Source organism: Octodon degus, unplaced genomic scaffold, assembly GCF_000260255.1.
Source record: "Octodon degus isolate 3935 unplaced genomic scaffold, OctDeg1.0 scaffold00126, whole genome shotgun sequence".
In the NCBI taxonomy this organism is placed as follows: Eukaryota; Metazoa; Chordata; class Mammalia; order Rodentia; family Octodontidae; genus Octodon; species Octodon degus.
In genome coordinates, this window is record NW_004524702.1 from 2,035,164 (window position 1) to 2,053,125 (window position 17,962).

The window sequence follows — 17,962 nt, forward strand, 5'->3', positions numbered from 1 at the left end:
GGTTCAATCCCCCAGCACCACATGCCAGCCAGCCCTGCCCCCTGGTGGGCTGAGCTGGCCACACACATACACACACAAATAAATAAATAAAAATTTAAAAAAAATAAAATAAAATAAAAATAAAAAAGAATCACTTGATAACTGTCTTTACAAAACTAAGACTACCAGTTGTTCCTCTGTTTCAAGTGTATACAAATGTCCAGCAGGTGCACACAGCCGAAGCCTTTACCTACTTTCCGGAAAGAATCTCTTAACTCTACACGGAGGAACAGAAGAACATCTGTTTGCCCTCCCGCACCTGAGATGTCGCACACATCAAAGTTCTATGGGTAGGCCACCTGACCTGGTTTCCTGCAGCTCAGAATCAGGGTGTGGGTGACCATTATTTGCCTTAAAGGCCCCAGAACACATCACATGCACATTACTGGACAAAGTTAGTAAAGATGCACAATACAACATCCAACATGTATCACAGCTGTGAGAAACCCTAAATTCAAATTAAGCTTTATATGTCATCTTATAAACTAATTCTAATGTAGCATATATTTGATGTATGTTTTAAATATAAAATTCTGGTTATTGCTCATTTACCACCTAGAAGTTTCCACAATATTCGAGATTTACAACCATTTCAATTCAGAGTGTCTTTTTTTTTCCAGAGTGTTAGTCTTTTAAAGGTTCAAGGTCAATAACCTCAAATGCTGTAATCTGGGAGTAACAAACTGACTAGACGATTATTGACATCTTTATTTTACAGGTAGGGAAAGGGTTCTAAAGGATTATATAATTGCTCAATACCAGAAATATCTCAGGCAGAGTAGTAGATTTAGAACCCAACTCTCCTCATACATAATCCAAGCTTCTTTTAATTGATATATTTGTAAATAGTTAATCTGATGACGCTGGTATAAATTCAACCGAAAATATAGGTCCAGTCCTGAATAAGGCCCACAACGCTGTCTGGGATCAGTAAAGAGGGTGTAAATCACGCCTAAAGTTCAGTGGACTCTTTTGCTTTAGTATTTCATTCACCCTGACTGGGCCACACCTGTGAGAAAGCCAATCAGATGCAAAACACAGCACAGATTACCAGATGAAGTTCAAAGTCAGCTTGTGGAGTATGTATTATTCTTAGCTAAAACACCACTGAAGCTGGGTGTGGTGACGCACGCCTGTAATCCCTACACTAGGGAAGCTGAGGCAACAGGATCAGCAGGTGTTCAAGGCAAGCCTGGCCAAAATAGTGAGTTCAAGGCAAGCCTGGCCCTACATAAGACCGTCTCAAAAATAAAACGTAAAATAACAACAACAAGAAAAAAAAAAAAAAAACTGCACATACCACTTAAGACCTTTCCAAATACAAGGGAACCTAGAAGAGGTAAAAAGGAAAACGATCTAACCAGCATCTGGCGATGTCCTAATCTGAAGGATCTTCAGGGCCTGACGTTTTGGCCACAGGAGCGGCTGTCTAGTGCATCAGTCACCTGTCGGCTTGCTAAAGATGGCAGTCCTGCTTAGGCCCGGAGACAGCTTCCAATCTGGGGCTGCACCCCGGAACCTAGTGCAAGGAGCCCCTCCACTGCGACAGTGGGGTACAGAAGAGCCGGAGGGCCCCTCGTACACAGGTCGCCCCCGCGCCTCACTGGGAGCAAGGAGCCGCCGGCGGGGACCTGGGTCCTTCCGGAAGTACCTTTCGGGGCCGGCCCGGGAGGCGCCGAGCAGCTCCCCAGAGGGGACCGCAATCGCGTCGGCTCCCCGCGCGGGCCTTTCCCTCCCGCCACCCGCAGTCCGCCGGGCCGGAGGAAACTTTCCCCACCTCCCCGGGGCGAGGGGGAGGCGACCCGTCTCCGCCTTCCGGTGACCTTGCCGGCCTCGCGCCCATCGCTGCCCCTTCTCCCCGGAGGGCTCCGAGCGCCCCGAAGTCCGCCCAGCACCCGCGTCCCGTCTCCGCACGACCCGCTTCACCCCCGACCCCGGCTTCTCCCGACCTTCGCCTGCGCCCCGCCACTCGAGCGACGCCCCCTTCCTCCAGGCACCGCCCCCCGCGCGGCCCTTCCCCACTAGGGGCCCTTCAGCGCCTCTTTCCGCGGCGGGGCCGGAAAGCCCTGGGGCCTCACTCACCGAAAGCCGCCCAACACCCCAAATTCCACGGCTTGCTGGTCTCCGCCGGCGCACCACGCTCGCAGCTCTTCGCCCCGCCCCGCCCCCAACCTGTGGAAGCCAATCGGAAGCCAGCGGTCGGCACGTGGGGGGCGGCCCGAACGCACGGTGCGTGCGTGTGCGCGCTGGGTGGGGCGGCCGGGGCGCGTCTCGGATTGGCTGGGCGCCGCGGGTGGGCGGGGCTCTACGTCCTGGCTCTCCTTTCTGGATCGTGCGGGACGTGGTAACTGGGCAAGTAAGGTTTGCATCAGGTCACTTGAGGTTGGCCCTGATCTTGAGGTGCCTGTTTCCCTGGCCTTCTTGCCTTGCAGGCTGCAGGCGTGGAGGGCGTGGGAGCGAGGGGTCCTCAAAGGTTGGGGACAGCACACTAGCTGTCCCTTGTCTGCACACTGTTAGTCCGCTGTTGGTGGCAGGGGTCCGCCCTGCGCCGCGGGTGGGCGGTTTCCGGTGAGGAAGGTCAGCCCTTTCGCCTGCACCCAGCTTCTGGGGACGGGCTCCTGATTATCACGGAGTAGATGCCCGAGTGTACCGTGGAGATACTTGTCCCTCACTTAGATCTCAACCAAACAAGACAGACTGTCGAGGCTGTGGCCAGCAGGTGAGTACTAAGTGCCAACGACCCAGGATTTGAAAATCACCTGAGTTAAAATACATGTAGGGGCTGGTCAAATAGCCCAGCGGATTAAAGCGCCTGCAAGCAGGCGCAGGGGCCGGGGCTTCCCATCCGGGATCCCCGGGCCTGCCGAGCCGGCTCCGCCCCCGAATTGAGACTGGGCATGGTGGCCAGTCTCTTGGAAGACTGTAAACAGCTCTTGGGAGACTGTAAACAAGCGGATCACTACTAGTCCGATCTAGTAGTGAGACCATGAACACCCTGTAGACCCTTCCCTAAAATATATATAAAAAAAAAAAAAAAAGAAAAAGAAGAAACCGTGTAGACGCACTCCGATGCTTAAATGTGAAACTCCGTGTCTTGACTGGTCGCTTTTATTCCTTGAAGTCACACATTTTGTCTTCATGGTAGATTTGTGCTCAGTGGGAACTCAATAATGGTAAATGAAAAGTCATGACTTGGAATAACTGGAGGACTCTAGAGCTAAATAAGTGTGATCAGGGACTCTTTCAGGGTTATGAAAATTCAAGAGCCCGGCTGGACAACACGAAGGTGAACCAGAAGTCATACGTCCTTAGCTACTGGAAACGCAGCCTACCGCAGCAGTGACCCGGACATGCTCCCTGCTGAAGGGGATGTATACATCAAGTTCGCCAGCTTGCTGGTGTCCGGAGGAGGGGGTACGGGGCCAGGCGGACCTGTGTGGAAGTCAGGTTGGCAGCATGCTCGCCGTCCCTTTGGGCTTAACCTCCTAAAGCATGACCTTTTCGTTCATCAACAGAGGTAACAGTAGTGGTGGTTAGTAAGGACGTGCATGCAGTGTGAGCCCAGGGCCTGGCATGGAAGGTGCTGGCGGCTGTACACAACGGCAGCTCGCGCCCACGAGGAGCTTGTGCAGTGAGTGCACACCCACTGAGCGACTGTGGAGGCAGGATGCTAATAAGAGAGCAGCCGCCAGGGTGGTGTGCGCCTGTCATCCCAGCCCTCGGGAGGCCGAGCAAGAACACAGGCTCTGGCCCGCCTGGGCTGCACAGAGACCCTGTCCCGAAGAATAAAAAACAGAGATGTCATGTAGCTGTTAAATAGCAGAGACCCAGGACTGTAAACTAGGAATTCTGTTTCTTCTCCGTATTGGGAGGCATGGTGTGTAAGAGGTATTTGTAAAAATGAATTGCATTTTTATACATACTGGCCTCATGACTCAGTATTACCCAGTGTACGTACACACAGTATGCGATTGCGTGGAAGATGTGCCCCTGTCCCTCAGAATCTTGAGGATGCTGTTAGGTACTAAAGTCGCCATTGGTCTGATCTAATTCGAAATGATGTGAATTTTGGAGAAGAAAGGCTTATCTTCTGACAAAAGTTGGTTTGGGTTAAGGGACGAAGCATGAGCAGAGGCAGGAAAGAATGTCACAGGAGATTAGATAACAGTACTGACAGACATTTCAATTCTAAAATAATGTATTGTTTAAAAGTAACATTTTATTACTGGGATTGGTTACCAAGTTGGTGTAGCTTTCAGTCAAGTCTTGGTATCTGAAGTAGTGAGTTAGAAATCACATTGAAACAAAGCTACCTTCTGTGGAAATTATTTAAAAAGACTTGTAGTGACCTGTAATCGCAGCTGTCGGGAGGCTGAGGCACAAGAATCACCACGAGTTCAGGGCCAGCCTGAACTACGGAGCAAGCCCGGGGCTCAAAAACAAAACTGTTGATACAAACCAGCTTCACTTTCACATTGCTTTATTACAATAAGGCTGACACGTCACTGCCCTTACTCTGGGGGGTGTTAGTGCAGGACAGCCCTGGGACGGCCAGGGGCGTCACCATGGGACCACCTCTGTGGTCCCTGTGATGAAACTAAGGGGTTGAGTAGTTTCTCCCAGGAAGTCACATCTTTAAAACATTGCTCTCTGAGCCAAAGTGTAAATGTTTAGAAATGGTTCAAAACAACACACTCTTAAGTTTTGTCTGAAGATGTAGACTGTGTTGGCTATTGGAAGGACTTTAGGGGTCACGCAGTCCTTTTTCCTTTTAGGGTATGGAGGTTGAGAATTTGAATAGTTTAGCTGGCGTACTTCCTGGCAGATTCTGAATAACGAGCCCCTGAGGACCCATGCCAGGTCATGCGCTGACACTAGAAACCTTTAATGAAAGCGGTAGGTGCTTTTCAGCCTTCTTTTGATTCATATGCTAGCGGTGGTGAAGTGATTGGTAACAGTCACGTGTCCTGAGCAGTCCTGCTTTTGTTGGATTTGATTGCAGTAAAGCTCTGTACTTTCTTTTACTCAACATCTGGGCCATTGGAACAAAATGTGAACAATGAAAGCAGGACCATTTGCAAGGAAAAAATTGTTCAGTGAGCTTCAGTTCAGCCTTGGTTTTAGTTTTGTTCTAAGAAGTCTTACGTGGGTAATACTCCCCAGTGATTTGCTCTGCCTCCTCAATTCTGGAAATAAAAATTAAAGCCTTTTTCACTTTAATACAATACGCTGTTGTTCTTTCTGCACCATTGAAGTACTTCACAGATTCCAGAGTATGAAAACTCACAACTACCATACTGTTAGCAAGTTGTTTTCCTTTCCAAGCCCAGACGAGGAGGGAACCCTGGGATTTGTCCCACAGTGAGATGTTTTGGTTTTCGTGGCTTGAGTAATGGCCTCAGCCTCATTCTGACAAACGAATTGTTGTAAACTAGAACAAGTTTCTCCTTTACCTAAGTAAAGTAAGAAAAGTTCAGGTCAAATTTTTTGAAGTTTTGTTGCCTATTTGTATGAGAAGTTATCTTTCTCATTAGTAAGTGAGACTAGAATCTTGGTAAATGCTACTAAGTGCAATGTCTGAAACAAGCAGATGATTCAGAAGATGTTCTGACATGGAAAGTACTCTACTGTTGCATTTGCTAGCATGTTAACAGGAAGCAACTCACAATATTGTCCATAATACATTATAGCTGGTAACAAATGTGTGACGTATTACTGTGTTCTCACTATGTGTCATTGGAAACGTAATTGATGCAGAAAACTTAAAAGATGACTTGGTACCCTTCCCACAGTATTAGAGCAACTCAGCTGTGGCCTCCAAGAGGAAAGGCGCCTGAGGTGTCCCCCAGACGCGCGCTTGGCAGGAGGAACTCCCTGACCCTGTCCCATGGAGCTATCTGCCTTACCCTTCTCTCGTTGCTGGGACAAATACCCGACACTCAAAATGAGGGAAGGAAAGGTTAAAGAAACCTCACAGTGGAGGTTTCAAGACACTGAAGGAGAGGCTGGGGCGCTGCCGCGTCCAGGATGACAATCCTCGCCACGCCTCTGAGAAACCACAGGGTAGCCTGTTGAACGGCTCAAGCCTCTCGGCCCCGCCCCGGTCCTCAGGCCCCGCCCAGTCCTCTGGCCCCGCCCCGGTCCTCAGGCCCCTCCCAGTCCTCTGGCCCCGCCCCGGTCCTCAGGCCCCGCCCCGTCCTCTGGCCCCGCCCCGGTCCTCAGGCCCCGCCCCGGTCCTCAGGCCCCGCCCCGTCCCCTGGCCCCGCCCCTCAAGCTACTTGTTGCTCCTCCAGCTGCGTCCGCCCCATAACTTACAGAGGGCTTGAGGGGACAAGAAGACATAAACCGTAACACTCTCAGACATGGCTGCATCTACCACGAGGAAAAGAGACTTCGAAACTCAGAGTCTGTCTAGGCCACGGCCCACCTGTAGACTACACTGGCTTTCTTGACGTCCTTCTTTTAAAATTGTGCATCTTTTGTAGGGCTCTGTTGGTCTCTTGGTGGTCCCTGGGAGAAAACAGCGAGAGAATTTAGAAATAAAGAGGAGATAATAGCTGAGGTCAGCTGGTGGACCAAAGCTCCTGCCTCCCGCAGCAACAGTAGGGGCCTTTATTTAGACCTTCACAAAACTGCAGGACACAAGGTAGCCTAATGACTGATAGCCCACAATGTGCAGGCAGGATGTTTTTCTCAAGACTGAGGTAGCTTAATTGCTTTAGACAATGAGGCCTCATCCTGCCCTCCCACGAAGGATCAATTTCCAGCTTTAGCTAGCGTTCCCACTAATCTTTGTTTTAAAGAAATGTTGGATCTTTTGAGACCATTGGTAATAGTCACAGGTTTTCCACACCCATGGGTGTCACCAGGATTGACTGTTGAACACGTGTAGATTGTGCCAGCTACCTACGCTGGACTCAAGCTAAGGACAAAGTCCCTGCCCAGAAGTGACTTACCGGGAGTAGGAGACAGAATAGAAGGAGTAGATGCTGGTAGATGTCACAGTAGGAAGAGCAATTTCAGAGGCTTCTGGGGTTGGGGTGCGAGTGGCCCCGAAGGGTGCTAGCGTATGAATCAGTGGGGGGGGGGGTTCAGAAAGAAGACGGTGGGCAGAAGAGTGGAGGTGGACCGTGAGGCCCTAGCTCATGGAGGACAGGGAGTGGGAAAAGAAAAGGCCGAGCTAGAAGCAGAGTCAGAGTAATGGGAAGCTGGCCAGGCTGCTGGAAGGACCTTCATGCTCATTAAAGGCCTTGGGCAGCTGGGGGTCTTCTCTGGAGCAGAGCGCCTCTGAGGCCCCGTGGTGGCGGGTGTGGACTGCAGTGGAGTGGGAAGGCCAGCCTGATCCAGGCCAGGTCCTGTCATGGGAGCCGCAGAGCTCAGACTGTGGAGCTACTTTGCTGCTTCCTGGGCTGTGATACTGAGCGCATCACGGAGACGCGCTGTGACTCAGCTTCTTCATTTGTCCAGCGGTTTGGCCTACTTGATAGACTGCTTGGGGGTGTGAAGGGGCGTCAAATCCTGGCTGGCAGTGGGAGCTGTGTGCACTGAGCAGGGTGCTTCTGTGTGCTACTCGAGGTTCTTGTCAGCTCGTACATGGATGCAGTTGATAATTTCATTTCTGTGTGTTTTGTGTTTTAAACGTATTTGTTTACTGAGGATTTGCATAAAAATCATAAATACCAGGTGCATGCAAATGTCATAGTGTGGTTTAGCAGAGAAAAAGCAGAGTTTACCTGTGTGTGTGTGGCCGGCCAAATAGCTCAGTGCCTTAAAGGGCCTGCAAGCAGGGGCAGGGGCAGGGGGTTTAATCCCCAGGCCTGCTGAGCTGGCTCCATCCCAGGGGCGCGCTGAGATGGCAGTTGAGACTGGGCATGGTGGCGTGCGCCTGTAATCCCAGCTCTTGGAAGGCTGTAAACAGGCAGATCATTATGAGTAGGATCTAGTAGTGAGACCCTGAACATGCTATAGACCCTTCCCTAAAATACAAAAACAAAAACAGAAAACCAAAGTGTTAGAGGCCAGGGAGATGGCTCAGTAGAATAAGTGCTTGCCTGGCAAGAGCAGGAGCCTGAGTTCAATCCCTGGTTCTGCAAAAAAACAAGAGAGAGAGAGAGAGAGAGAGAGAGAGAGAGAGAGAGAGAGAGAGAGAGAGAGAGAGAGAAAAAAAAAAAGTGTGGTGTGTGTGTGTGTGTGTGTGTGTGTGTGTGTGTGTAGTACAGTGGTACTAGGGAGGACCCAGGGCTTTGTGCCTGCTCGGCGAGGGCTTTACCCCTGAGCTATAATCCCCAGCCCTGGAGTTTATTCATTCAGTTTCCATAATCTCACACTTTTATGTCACAATTTCAACCAAGCATGTAGACTATTTTTCCATTAGGAACCGAAGTGACAGTAGGATTTATGTGTTTATGCAGCAATGAGCAAAAATACCCCCTAACATCTCAGCTTGTTCCACTGCTGCCCTCAGTATGATTTGTTACTGTTGTTCTGGGCAGTAGAGGACTTAACAAGTACCAGTAAGAAAAAGGGTGGTGTGGAAAAGGCGTGGAAAGGGGCTGGTGTGGGCACCGGCATGGCCACCGTGCTTTGAGTCAGCTGAAACCCTCAGGAGCATCGTGGCTTTGCGGAGTCACTTAGCTTTCTGGAACCTCCACCTTCCTATCAACAAAATGGGCACATTAATAGATAAGGGCCTCCTGGGATTGTGCGGGTAGTTGGATTACCCTGTAAGACTCCAGGGACAGCGGCTGGGATGTGACAGTTTCAGCACAGGCTAGTTCCCTCCAAACCAGCGCCTTGCTCTTGCCTCCCTGCTTCTAAGCTGCACCCAGCAGCACAGCTTCAGGAAAGCCTCTCCCTTTCTTCTTCAGACCTTCAGGTTTCCAGCCTCTTCCCATCAGCCCGCCTGCCATCCCCAGCATCGCGGCTCACCCCAGCACCGAGTGTGTTGAGAACTTCTGTCCGTGGGCTCCTGCCCTCGTCCCTGCAGCTGCAGTGGGCATTTCTTCTGGTCCTGAGCAGCGGCCTGCCTCTGAGTGCCAGCCAGATTCCCCGGTGGGGATGCTGTCATTTCTAGCCACCTGAGGCATCAGCTTCCTGCGCTCATCCGTAGTGTCTGCCTCTCATCTCGCCGTAGGCTTCCTGCACCATTCCACCAAAAAAGTTCCTTTCCTAGATCCTTCTCTAGATTTGTGCTGTTTTCTTTTCCCCAGACACAGAGGAAAGCTGCAGGTCTTATCTCTGCCAACCCCCACTCAGCCACCCACTGGCTCTTCCTCCTGTCACACACTGGCAGTGGTGTGGGACGGTGCTCCAAAGTGACATGGGTCACTTTCTCAACCTAGAGCTCCACCCTCCCCCACATCTCCTGCTTTTCCCAGGTGGCCTTTTGCACTGTCTCTGAATGCTCATCCTCCTAAATGGAGTAAGTCCCAGGAGTCTGCTCACTCACTCCCTTCCCTGCTTGCTTTCCCATTGCACTGCCTTTCAGTGGTTACTGTCATCTGCAGCACGATTCTCCTCCGCTGCTGTAGCCTGTGTTCCAGACCTCCGCTCAGCTCTGTGGGACACCTGCACCTGGGGGTTCCACTGACACTGAGCCCGTGACTCCACGTGTCAATCACCCCTGCCCTGCGCTGCCTCGCTTGGCACACCCCCTCTGCCCAGTGCCTATGCATTCCCTGGTGTGGATGAAGATCAGCTACCCATCCCATCCAGACGTGAAACCTGGGTGTGTCCTGACCCCAGCGCCTCCTTCCCCTTCTTCTGAGCAGAGTCAAAAGGAACCGCTGCCCCTCCAGGCCTAGAGCAGCTCTGTACTCTGAGGAGAGCCCCGTGAGCTCAGCGCTGTGCCCAGGTGGCCTGCGACCACACTGAGCGGAGGGGTGCTGATGCTGGAGGCCCTCTGCCCGGTAGGCGCTCTGAGGGCCTCTGTCCCCTGTCAGCCTCCACACTGATGTTTGCACAAAGAGCCCTGATGGTGGCTGAAAAGCGTGCCCCAGGTGCATCGTCACTCGTCAGACTCCTTTTGTTCTTCCTGTTGGCAGCCATGTGAGGTGGTGCTGGCCACTGCGGGCTTCAGGACCCCCGGGTTGCCACCATTTGGTCTCGCTGCTGCAGTCCCCTCGGCCTGATTCATGCCGACCTTGAGGCCTGTTACCTCTCTGTTGAGTGGCCTCCTCTAGGAGCCGCCACCCTCAGTAGCTCTGCAAATAGGCTTTTATTGGATTGCTCTGCCCTCATGCTGATTAGGAGGCACCCGCTGTTTGTCTTGACAGCTTAATGAATTGAGGGCTCATAAATGGAGCTGACATCTAAATTAGATCCAAATCACAGGAAGGCCAGGCTAATGGGCTCTTTTGCCAGCCATGAATGAGCAATTATGTTTATAGCTCTAGAAGAAAAGTAGATAATGCAAACAGATACTTCACTCATAGTGGTGGCCTCTGGTGACTCTGTGTTCATGCGGGTGCTCAGGGACAGGAGGGAACATTGGGAAAGAGATTACCCGGCAACCTTTGCCGTCTGATACCCAGAAGAATTTTTTTTTTATTTGTGTGTGTGTGTGTGTGTGTGTGTGTGGCCAGCTCAGCCCACCAGGGGGCGGGGCTGGCTGGCATGTGGTGCTGGGGATTGAACCGCGGTCCCTGTGCTTTGCTTAGCTTGTTCTAGGTAGGTGCTTTAGACCACCGAGCCATCTCACCAGCCCCACCCAGAAGAATTTTTTAAGGATTGTAAATATTAAAATAACAGCAGAACAGGGTGGGCTTGTGCCTGTAGTGTGTGGCCAGGTGCAGTGTGGCCGTCTGGGAAGCATGCGGGGGTTGTGTGGGCAGGAGTTGCATGGGCTGTGCAGCTTCCTCCGGAGGGTGCATGCGCTGTTGCTTCAGTGCAACCCTCGGTGGCTTTCAGAGGTGGGGGCCATCCTGTGTGCGCACTTGTGGTGAGCCCGGATATGGACGCTGTGACCCCTGAGGGGCTGCCCCTGGCCTCCTGCTTCATTTTGGGGCGTGGCTGCGCCCAGGCAGGAGCAGCAGTACCACACGCAGATGCGGGCTGCAGAGCAGCCTGCTGTTCTCTGGGCACCCTCTTACACATTCAGCATATACCCTCCACATAATGCTGTGTCAACTGCCACGATCCCCACCTGGCCCAGGCCGGGCTCCACGTGGGGAGTGACCTGCTGGGGCTTCCATGGAGGCAGCCGCAGGATTTAAACACAGTCCCATTTAGCTCAATGCCTTTTCTTTTTCTTTTTTCTTTTCTTCTCTTTTTTTAGGACAGGGTGCATAGGGTGTACACCCTGCGTAGATTGGATTTGTAGTGATCCTTCTGTTTACAGCCTCCCAAGTGCTGGGATTACAGGCATGCACCACCACGCCCAGTCTCAATCACTGTCTCAGCATGCCCTGGGGGCGGGGCCGGCCTGGCAGGCCAGGTAATCAAACTTCTGGCCCTGCAACTGCCTAAGCAGGTGCTTTAATCCTCTGAGCTGTTTGGCTGGCCCTCATGCCTTTTGTGGAACAATCTTTTTATCTGCTGAATTGGCTAGGCCAGGCTCAAACTTGAGATCCACCTGCCTCAGCCTCCCAGAGTGCTGGAGTTAGAGGCAAGCCCCACCATGCCTGGCTATGACATGTCTATTCATCTTTCCCTTCCTGTCGAAATCCTTACCAACCGCACTTTTGTTCATAGATAGAGTCCACCAAAAAATGCACACACACTTCAGGAAAAAAAAAATAGCATGATTTTGTAACAGTTGGTGTCTTCCTCGTGTTGGGGACCCTAGAGGACATCATGTATCGAGAACCACCACTACACTACTGGCCCTTAGAGAAGAAAGTGAAAATCCGTGTCCAGCAGTCTCTGTGACCAACATTACCCAAGCAGCAGTTCGTCATACTAATAAATGTCTGGAAGCTCATGGTCACTGCTTGAGTACTATTTGATTTTTTTTCAAGTGCCTGCATTTGTAATTGTAGAGGCCAAGGATGCTTGCATTAGTCTCGTGATGTCTTAAGGTTACCGAGACTTCCTGTGCAGCCTGAGGGTGGCCTGGCCTGGGAAGGAGGAGGACCTGAGGGGGACCTGCGCGGGGCTGGGCTGGGGGACTGTTCAACTCCTTGGATGCATCTGTGTTCACTGTGTCAGATCTTCCTCACTCTCCCTGCTGCCAAACGGTTGTTTCCTCCTGTGAGCGTCAGTCCCTCGGCCAGGACTCGACCATTAAAACCTTTATTCCGAGTCTGACGTTGCAGGCGTCTTTGTGCAGGTGTAGTGCGGTCCCCACCCTGCTGGAGCTCTATCTGCTGGTCAAGGGATGGATGGAGCCGGTGGGCCCTAAGCCTGCTAGGCTTTGTGTTGCATGGGCCACGCTGTGGCGCCTGGAGTGCCTGGACTTCTGTGGACTCAGTGGGGTCTTCATGAGACAGGTTGTCCCCAAGGACACCTCCAAAGCAGAATGGGAAGTGTCAAAGTGGGACAGAGTGCAGGGTTGGATCAACCCTCAGAACAGCTGATTTCCAGGCAGCAGGCGGCTCTGTAGGTGGTGCCAGCTTCCCTCGGACTCTGACCTGTAGGGAGGGGCCGTCCTCCCAGCTAGGACTTCATGGTGCTCAGGCCTGGAGGGAAAGGGGAACCGTCTTTTGGCTGCCACACTTGCGGTAACTTAGGTCTGATGGTCTGAGCACAGGCAGTAGGCACAGGAAAGCTCTGCTCATAAACTCTAATCCCACTGAGCTAAGCAAAGGGCACCCCTATTGCATGCCAATTTCAGATAAGGAACGCCCACCCGAAGGCCACTCCTGGGGGAACCAAGGGCAGTGTGCTGCAGCCCGTTGTTCTGCCTGGACTGACTGCGTGAATGTTCTGGGAGGCCTGAAGGCCCTGCGAGGCGGAGAGGTGAATTCCCCAGGGCCAGTCATCCTTGGGCCAATTCAGGACCAAGACAGGATTAGGGAGGCTGCTTCGGGTTCAGGAAGGTTTCTTAGCAGAAGTGCTGTGATGAAGGAGGTTAGCTTGGCAGAGCATAACGTCATCTCCGATGACCTCTGACGGGGCGTTGTGTGCGGGACGACAGCACCTGCAGCAGTGCACATTTAGTAAAGGGGACAGCACAGTGGCCCAAGCTTGTGTCTCGGGGGCTGACCCTGGCATTATCGAGGTCATCATGAGCAGGCGTACTGACAGCTGGGTTAGGGCAGAATGCCCTGGGACAGGCAGAGAAGACTGAGCTGGCTCCCGGTGGGCGACGGGGCTGGCTAGGGTGGCAGAAGGGTGAGCCCTAGGAGAGGAGGTGGGCGTGAGGGGCGGCGGGCAGGACCCTCAGGTTGGTGTGGTGCAGCGGACGCCGTTCACCGACACAGGGAAACCCGGAAGAGGCGCCTGTGGGCTTTTGGAAAAGGCAGGCAAGGAAAATTGCCGCTGCTGTGTCTACACAGGTGCGGCAGCTTAAGAAAGATTGCTTCCTGGCGCTGGGCGGTGGCCCCTATTGCGTGATGACTAAGGCCGCAGCCACAAGGTCTCACTCAGAGGGGGGTGGGCGGGGAGGGCCGCGTGTCCAGTGCGGAGCGGGGGCAAGCTCCCTTCCCTCCCCCGCTCCCCCTGCGGCTCCACCCCGCAGATGGGTCGGCGCCAGGACTTGGGCTGGGGGCAGGCCTCTTGCCCTGCGCGCTGCCCTGTGCTGCGTGGCTTTGCTCTGGCTCTCCATCGTGCCAGACGGGAGTCACAGGACACATCCTGTGCGACCCTCTTCTGTGGAGGATGTCTGCCTCCGCCACCCAGACTCGGGTCACCTGTTCGCAGACCTGAGCTTGAACTGCCAAACATGCAGACTCTTACGCACCTCTAGTATTCTACTAAACTGACCCTGGCACCTCTTCAGAGTTCTGCCTGCTTGCTTGTAGTACAGGGTCTACAGGGTCGCGCTACACAGATCAGACTCCTAGTGATCCTGTTTTCAGCCCCTAAATGCTGGGATTACAAGCGTGTGCCACCACGCCCAGTCTCTACAGTTCTGCTTTTAATATCTGCTTTTGGTATCTTTTTGGAAGCTGCTAACAGCGCCCGCTTCTGTGTGGAGGGCTCATCCAGCCTGCCAAAGTGGCCCGAGGCCTCCGCTCCCCCCATGACCACGCCACAGTCTGGGGGCAGGGGGCATTATAGGTTGTGTCTGCATACCAAGAAAGTGGATTTTCATGTGCAAGGAACCGCAGGTGCCCACCTTTGGCCTCTGATGAAGAAGCAGCCCCTCCTTCTGCAGCGCAGCCCCTACAAGTGTCAGAATCTTGTGTTTAACTTTTGTCCTGCCCCTAGCTCGCCCCTAAATTCTGCATAGTCAGCAAGATGCAGGGCGGCCACAGCCTGCCCCACCCCCTCCCCGGGAGCAGAGCGGTGCCCCCGGACTCCAGCGCCCACAGGGCGGGACCCGCAAGTCCCTCGTGTTCCTGCTCCCACCCACATGGTTTTCTTTCTGTCCTGCTCAGGCAGCACTAAGGGCTGAGCTGCTCCTGGTGGCCTGGACTCTGGGACCCAAGGTCCTCTGCCCAGACTCCTCAGTCAGGGGCACTCTCCCTCCCTTGAGGCCGGACAGACATTCTGGGGTCTTCCTGTCTCGGCGAGGACGGGGTGGCAACCTCCCCAAAGCCAGCTAGTCTGAAGTGCTCTGGTTCCTGGATTCTCTGTGACTTGGGAAAGGAGTAGCAGCCTTGACTCAGCTGCTGTGGTTTTCTGAGAGGGATCCTGTCATTTCCTGAAATGTTTCAGGCAAACAAAAACAAACAAAATGAGAAATCCAAAGTAAAACTACCAGGTAGCAGACAGAGTCAGAAATCTGTGAGAAGACAAGGCCTTGCCAGGCATGGCTGGGCGCCTGAAATCCCAGCACTGGGAGGCTGCGACAGGGGGATGGCCCGGACCTTAGGGCACTTGGATACACATCGATTTGCAACAAACAGGAAGACAAGGCTTCAGCAGTGAAAGGTAAAGGCTTGGCTGCTACCCACGCCCAGGAGAAGTTGCCAAACCTCACGGGGGATGTTGGGAAATTCTTTTCTGCAAGAAGCCTTTTATGGACTTTCTAGAATTGCCTGCTGGTGACAGTCCAACATTTCTCCCTCCATTTCGTATCCCATGGTGCTACACACCTGTAATCTAAGCATCCTGGGAGGCGGAGGCAGCCCAGTAGTGCCATTTAGCATCTTACTAAGGACCTGTTTCAAAATAATGAAAAGAGGCCGGGGCTGCGGCTTCGTGCCAAGGCCCTGGGCTCCACCTCCAGCCCTGAAAAATCCTTATCAGCATCAGCTGCCAGAGGGCACATTTCGTCCCTGCTGGGCCCAACGGGTCTGCTGTCTGCCCAGCACACTCCAGTGGCCAGCAGTCCCTGCCCAGCGGCCTAGCTGTGAGCTGTTGTCCCATGGTGGCTGCAGTCACACGGCTCTAAGGCTGTGTCCCGTGAATGTCTCCCTCTGCCCGGGGTGTCTGTTTACAGGGCTCCCTTATCCGGTGTGGCAGCAACTTCTCTACGTAGTTACCAAGTCTTCAGAGAGAATTTGCCTGTCCGCTGTGGGAACACCTGGGCAACTCTCCTTGGAGGAGCAGTGGTCTCCACCTTGGCTGAGCCTGGCCCTGTCTCCACGTATTGATGTGTGCAGAGCTGGCGCGGAGGACTTTTCCTTATCCCTTTAGTTGGCTTTAAGCAATGCAAATCGGTCCAGCCCAGGTGCTGATGTGAAGTCTTTGAAGTAAAGGTGACAGGAGAGTCTCCCCTCTGCCCCAGCTGGGAGCCTGGGCAGGATGGAGAGCTGTGCCCCATGCTGTCCGCTCGGATGAGCCTTGAGACGGGCTGGCTGCCCAGGGCATAAGGGGTACACTGCATAGCTGAGGCACCCCCAATGCCGCACCCCCTCAGCTGTGTCATGCAGGTTATTCCTGCGCATCCTTCTCTCTGCGTAAAGGTGTCCTCAGGCTTCCTACTCGCCCAGCTCACGGCGCTGCCTACTTCCCGCCATTCTGTCACTCATCCTTGAGCACCCCCTTCTTCACCAATTAATACAACCTGGTTTAGCCCTGGGTCGAGGCCATTGTTCTGGATGGCCATCTTTGTGGTGGACTCAGGGCCCCAGGGCTCCCCACACTACAGATATGCTGCCTTAGTGTCTTTATTCTTGTTGTGGGTTGCACTGGAAGTGGCAGATTGGAACTGGCTAGGATTCCAATAACTTCCATGGGATCACAAATGCAAACTGCCTGGGCCCCGATGAGGACCAGGAGGGGTCTCCACAACCACATTTCTGTGGGTACCGCCTCCCTACTTACCTGTTAGGCACCACGATACCCAAATTGTGATTATTAGTGTTAAAAAAAAAATCTCCCAGTAGGTTTTGGCAAGTTCAAAAACAAGTGAACATGTGGAAAAACAGGGGTCCTGGTGTTACATGTCTGTGAGTATTGTATTTGGAATGGTTTTTAATCTCCATTTTTAATGGTAATGCAGTTACTGCAGAACAGCAGGCACCAAGGTTCCTGGAAAGACGAGTCAGCGCTCCCTTCAACAACGTCTGCACTGACAGTGGCTGAAGAACAGAAGGCCCCAGCCCTTGGAGGCCCTGGGACCACTTTCAAAATCAAGTGCCACAAAATTCAGACAAAGGAAAGCAGCACAGGTCCACCTATTAGCATAACAAACTGAAGCCCTTGGAGAGGCTGAGCAGGAGGATCTCAACCTCACGTCCTACCTGGGTGACTGAGTGAGGCTGTCTCAAAAAGGGAGGGGCGCTGGGGATGCAGCTCAGAGGTGCAGAGCCCAGGGGTTCATGCCTGGGGGAGGCTTGTGGTTCTTTGCTCAGGTGCCCACAGTGGTTTGAGCCCCTGGGGACACTGACACAGCGTGGAGAAGTGTGGCCTGCAGTGGGCCAAGGAGGGACGGGGAAGAGCAGTTTGCAGTCCTGCTGGGACCCCCATAGCCGAGCTCCTATGCGGAGACCCATCTTCCAGGCCCACAGCCCTGCCACGCTGCTGCGTCCGGGTTCCAGCAAGGCATCTCACACACAGGTGCCCCTCTGGTCAGGCTCTGACGGCAGCAAGTGCTTGGTGGCTACACAGCAGAGATACTTGGGATTGACCCCAGGGCCTTTGCACTGAGCCCTGGTCCCAGACCATTAAAAACTTGTACTCTGCAAGTTTATGGTACTGAAAATTTTGTTGTTTTGTTTTTGGGGTACCGGGGATTGAACTCAGGACCCTATGCTTCCCAGGCAGGCACTTATTCTACTGAGCTATCTCTCCTGTCCAGTACTGAAGATTTAACCCAATGCTTTCCCACTGAGCTACCTCTGCCACTCTTGTTTTGAAATAAGATCTTGCCCAGGCTTAGTTCAAATTGGTAATCCTCTTGCTTCAGCCTCCCCAAAGTGCTGGGATTACAGGTACGCGCAATCACGCCCAGTTCCTTCGTAAAGTCTTAACTCTCGAGGCAGGTTCTCACGAAATCATTTGGTCGCCAGTCCTCGGTTTAAACCAAAGAGCCTCCTCCCGCACCTGCCACAGTGTTGGGATTACAGTGCGGCTATGTATGCACTGCTTTAAAGAGAACTCCGGATCGCGCGCACCACAAGGCCTGCCATCCGGCGATCGCCCCGTCTCGACGCGAGTCCCAGCTGGCCCGCCCTCCGGGCACGTCGCTCCCGCCGCTGGCCCAGCGGGGCTCGAACCGCCGTCGCGGCGGCGCTGGCGGGCAGGGCGAGGGCTGTGGTGCTCTGGTTTGCAAAGTCCGGGACCCTTGCTGACAGGGCGTGGGCTCGGCTTTCCCCTTTGCTCCGGCTGGTGTCAGGCTGAGGGTTTCGCTTCCGGGCCTACAGTCATTTCGGGGAGAAGATCGAGAGCCGCGCGTGGACGCGGGCCACAGAGGGCGGCGCGGCTGCGTGTG

General features: G+C 53.4%; 1 protein-coding gene across 2 annotated transcripts in view; it reads right to left on the reverse strand.

Moving 5' to 3' along the window:
* The window catches only part of Higd1a (HIG1 hypoxia inducible domain family member 1A), a 9,700-nt gene extending 7,500 nt beyond the window's left edge, over positions 1-2,200 (reverse strand). The window contains exon 1 of one of the 2 annotated variants that reach the window (XM_004640660.3): positions 2,122-2,200. The gene's annotated coding sequence lies outside the window, so the exon portion shown is untranslated. The remainder of the gene's footprint in view (positions 1-2,121) is intronic. The other variant, XM_023700801.1, reaches the window with a different exon arrangement.
* Between the last annotated feature and the right edge of the window lie 15,762 nt (positions 2,201-17,962).